Source organism: Penaeus monodon, chromosome 41 (genome assembly GCF_015228065.2).
Source record: "Penaeus monodon isolate SGIC_2016 chromosome 41, NSTDA_Pmon_1, whole genome shotgun sequence".
NCBI classification, from domain to species: Eukaryota; Metazoa; Arthropoda; class Malacostraca; order Decapoda; family Penaeidae; genus Penaeus; species Penaeus monodon.
Genome location: NC_051426.1, coordinates 6885594 through 6890593, shown reverse-complemented (window position 1 = coordinate 6890593; position 5000 = coordinate 6885594). Strand labels below are relative to the sequence as shown.

Here is a 5000-nt window from a genome sequence, read left to right as displayed (position 1 = left end):
TTCGATATCTGAGCCCATCAAGTGCCGTTCCGTTTGTGTAGTGCTGGCCCAATTTTGTATTCTCATATTAACTTGATGTTGTAGTAAGCCATTTTTGTATACAGTGCAAGCACAACCAGCTTTGTATCCAGACTGCATGGATCCGTTAGTGTACATCATCGCCTATAGATTCTGTGTGTTTCTTTATCGTTGTTAATGCAATTTGTTTTAACACGCAGTTATATAAGGTACAATCAGTGCTGATTTTTTCCATGGAGTAATGGATCGACCTTTTGGTATTTTACTAATTGGGACATTGAGCTTTGTAATGTTCATGGAGATTTTGTGTATCAGAGGGTGTGCGTGTGTAATTACTCACATCTGCTTGCGTGATTTTATGTTGCAATTGTTTTTGGAAATCTGAAAGATACACGGGTTCCCTCAGAGTTTTGACCCCGAATATGATGGAAATCAATATTATTCTATCAGAAGTGGATCTCATTTTCACTATCCATGTTGTTCTCAGGGCGCCAAGGATAATACTCATAGCTTCAATTTGCACTTCTTTCAAGCTATTTATTTCTGATTCACTAAAATGCAACAAGTGCAGTGTATGATAGTCTACAACTGACATTACAAAATCAAGTAAAACAGTCTAGCAAGCTTAATATTGATGCCACGTTCTCTTCTGAAAAGAACTTTAAACGGTTTCAATCTCTCCCAGAGTCTCTTCTTTAGAGAAAGTGTCAGGTCTGCATCATTTACATTCACCCCGATGTATTTATGTTTATGACACATGTCAAGATCCTGGTCACCTATGTGAAAAGTGGGTGGGGGTGTGATACATGGGTTGAGAGCCATTGTTTTCTCAGCGGAGATAACTAATCCACACTCAGGAGTCCATGTTGTGAGTTTGTCGAGAGTTATTTGCATCCTCTCTTGTGATGATGCTCTGACACATATCTCATCAGCATAGCATATAATGGATTCACCATCCACAAGTGGAATGTCTGCCACCAGCTTATGATGAGGACATTAAACAGCATAAGGCTGAGAACTCCTCCCTGTGGCATTCCAAGTTCAAAAGATTGTGAAGTGGAACTTCTCACTCCCCTGAACAAGACACTTGCAGATCTAATCCAGCTCAATAATTTAGCCCGGATGCCAAAGCTTACTAATTGTTCCAGGATAACTTCTCTGTTTGCAATGTCAAAAGCTGACCTATGGTTAAGAAAAACAGTGTGCTTCCCTGGGTTAGAGATTGAAAAGTACTCTGCAAAGCAATGTTGTGTGCTCTGTATATTTACCGTGTAACCTGTACCTGAGTCTGTTCAAAATTATCCTTTCTAGACTCTGCATACACTTGAGGTTAGTGAAACTGGGTGGTATTTATCAGTGTTTGGTTTCGGTATAGGGGGGATTAGGCTACACGTCCAGGGGCCAGGCAGAATACCTTGTGACAAACTCGACCTGTATAGGTGTAAAAGGGGATAACCACGTACCTGAGTTATGAGGCGGAGGACACTATTGTTAAGTCCATCCTCACCCAGGGCGGAAGCTTTTCCTTTGATTAGTGCTTTGTTCAGTTCCCACTCAGTAATCTCAACAAAGTCTGAAGGGTCGGCATCAGAACATCCAATCTCAGTGGCAAATTTGCGTGCAATTTTAGAGTGACTAAGCTGATCCTGAATATGTGTGGGAAGTGAACTCATTTTGGATGTCCAGCCCACTGACTAAGGAGTATATCTGCTTGTGCAAGAGGACTATGGAACTACGGGGTGTTAGTTGGTTTGCCTGAGATTCAATTGACTTTTTTATCGACCCTAGGCATTGGGATGTTATTGTTAATGCTTCATAGGAACTGTTCAATATGTTCATTTCTGATATGAGTTTTTAATTCTCGTAGATTTAGTTAGCCTTAAGAAACTGAATAAGGTTGTCATGGGTATTGTCCTGCTTGTAGATATCAAAAGGTCCTGAACTCGCTTTTCTTCCCTAAATAACGTAGGGTCACCGACCTACTTAGGTTGTTTTGAGTGTTGTGAGTTGTTACTCTGTAAAGTTTTCATTGGACAGACCCAGGTATTGTAGTAATCAATGACCACTTTCGTCATGGCCATGGAGAATTTATCAACACTTGTTACTGTGTAATCGTTATGCCAGTCATAAATATTTAAAGTGGTATGCAAGGTAAGAAGGAATAGAAAATTTAAGCATTTTGTTTTGACAGAATGAGTATTATCAAAAACGTATCTCGTTACTATTGCAAAGTGGTCACTGATTAGCTCTGTTGCAAGCATGCTTCTGACGTTTCCATGCACAAGATCCCTTCCTATTACATAATCTAGCCTGCCCCCCGCCACGTGAGTTTGCCTGTCTGTATCATACACTGTCATAGATCTATTGTTCACAAAATGTTGGAACTCTTCGCCATTTTCATTGCACTGACTATCTCCAAATGTATAATGTCTAGCATTAAAATCTATGCATATTGTGCCGTGATTCTGAAGGCAGTGAATCAGTTTGAAACCTTCTACACATTGCGTATACATCGTACAGTAAGAAAAACCAAGAGGCTGTTCGAATATGTAAATGCTGGTATTGCACATTATTATCATTAGTCTTCTGCACCAGCTTATACGGCATGGTGTCACTGACATAAGTCAATAGGCCTGTGTTTGATAAAGGCCTTTAGTCTGTATATTTGTATAACAATACATATCTGTGTTCCATCTTGTTTATTTGCTCAGTCTTCGCATTTTCTTCATATTGATATTATACATATAAACCATACCTGATATAATTTTCTGTGTGATTTCCCACAGATCTTCCGTTTCTTGCACATCTTCCTCAGCGCTATTTCACTGTCGTCAACGTTTTCAGGTGATTCGTCTACGGTATCGTGCATGATATCAGAGACCTCATGAGTATTTTCAACGTCACTAACATCATTAGGAAGCATATTTTCCTTGTCATCAGTATCACTTTTTCTTTCCATAATTTTATTTATTTATTTATTTATTTATTATTATTATTATTATTATTATTATTATTATTATAATTATTATTATTATTATTATTATTATTATTATTATTATAATTATAATTATTATTATTATATATTATTATTATTACTATTATTATATATATAATATATATATATATATTTTTTTTTTTAATATATATATATATATTTTTTTTATATATATATTTTATATATATATATATATATATATTTTTTTTTTTTTTTTTTTTTTTTTATTCAGCAAGATTTTGTCTGAGGCTTCTTATTCCCACGGCCATTTCGTTGGTTTTTATTCACCATTGGTTACTTCTGTAGTACTGTTTCCTGGGATGGGGAATCCCCCTGGCAGTTGCAGGATTTCCTGTGTGTTGGTGATGTCACACGGCACCGGATGGGGTGTAGCTGGGCTGGGCATTGCCTGTCCGCGGTCGATGGGTACGGTCGGGGCAGGGGGGAGATTTGAGTGTAGCAGCTTGTGGGGCAGTTATGGTGCCAGGCTGTCACACCTTGCACTCTGCAACAAACTTACGATTGTGACAGCGCTTTCTTTGTCGTTGTCCTTTTCGTTGTTATACTTGCAGGGCAGTGCTTTGTCTGGTGAGCGTCTGTACAGACAGCACAAACTGTTTCTTTCCTGCAGTATTTAGGCACATGGCCTTAACCATGGCACTTGTAGCAGACCACAACCCCTCCGCTCCATACAATGATGATCCTATCTAAGGGCTGTTTGTCCTTGTGAATCTTCTGAGCTTTAAAAACACCCGGAAGATGCAGTGCTTCCTCTGTGGCGGCCTCCTTCGGAAACCTGGTAACAAGGTATTCCCAGCATCTTTTGCTTTTGGCTGACCTCCCTCATCCACCCGATTTTATCGACGGTAAACGTGTGAAAGGCCGGTCTTATGTACCTGTCCCGGGGAGCGATGGGTTCGCGTTGGTTGGTCTTTTCTCCGGTTGCTTTGTCAGTCTAGTTGCTGGAGCCACGTGATGCGGCCTTCATTTTCTTCTTTTTGTGAACGAGTTGGAATCCTTCGTCATCAGCATCGGGGTCGGTAGGCGAATCCTTATTGTTCATGTCCCTATGCTCAGTGGAATCAATCCCTCCCATAGGGTGGAGGGTTGACGGGGTGGTAGTTGGCTTTGCGAGGGCCCCGAGCATGTCCCCCTCCCCTTCCATAATGGGACAGCCAGGAGGTGGTTGTCCACTTCTGAGGTGATTGATTCCGTGCGGTCAAGTGCTGTCAGACATACACTCACCAGGGCTCGCCAACGGTCGTTTGTACAGCACCTTGTTACTCTGGCACCATACGAGGTATTCGAATGTTTTACTAAACACTGTTTCTTCTACATACCTTGACCGTAATATCCGACACAATTTGGTGAATGTACACCCAAACACACTCTGGGTCCAGAGTGTGTTTGGGTGTACATTCACCAAAGGACAACCCAGGTGGAGGGTTTATCCCCGAGTTTCATTGGCAAATTCTAAGCTTTTCTGTGGAGGTTTTACGCCCTTTTGTTCTATATTCTTCCTGTTTCAGCTGTTTTACCCTGTAATTTCCCTTATATTGTCCATGTCCTCCCCTGCTGTTGGGACTATCGCATCAAAACTATCGCCTGTGATTGCACGAGAATAAACCTAAAGATATGAAATATTGTCTGGGAAGGAAAAATTGCCATAATCGAAAAACTAACCAAAAAAATATATGTGTTTCTGTGTATATAATGCAAGTACATCTTTTTTTTCTTAGTCCATGTGAAAGGGGAAATCGGAGAGGGTCAAGCTAATGACAAAGGAAATTCACAAAAGGAGGTCTACGATGGCCGTTTTAGTGAATGAGGATGCTATTAACGAAATGAATATCAGAAAGCCCCGGTATTTCCGCTGAAGGGTACAGCATTTGATGGAAACCATGTCTTTGTTACTTTGTTTTTATTTATTACCTTTTGATCTAAATGAACCGTAAGTAAAGATAAGAACAGTTAACTGGACTGTGTT

The 5000-nt window shown here is 40.1% G+C and overlaps 1 protein-coding gene across 4 annotated transcripts in view; it reads right to left on the bottom strand.

Moving 5' to 3' along the window:
• Nucleotides 1–5000, bottom strand: part of LOC119598264 (ankyrin-2-like) — a 40594-nt gene that overhangs the window by 6843 nt on the left and 28751 nt on the right. The gene's annotated exons all lie outside the window — the stretch shown is intronic.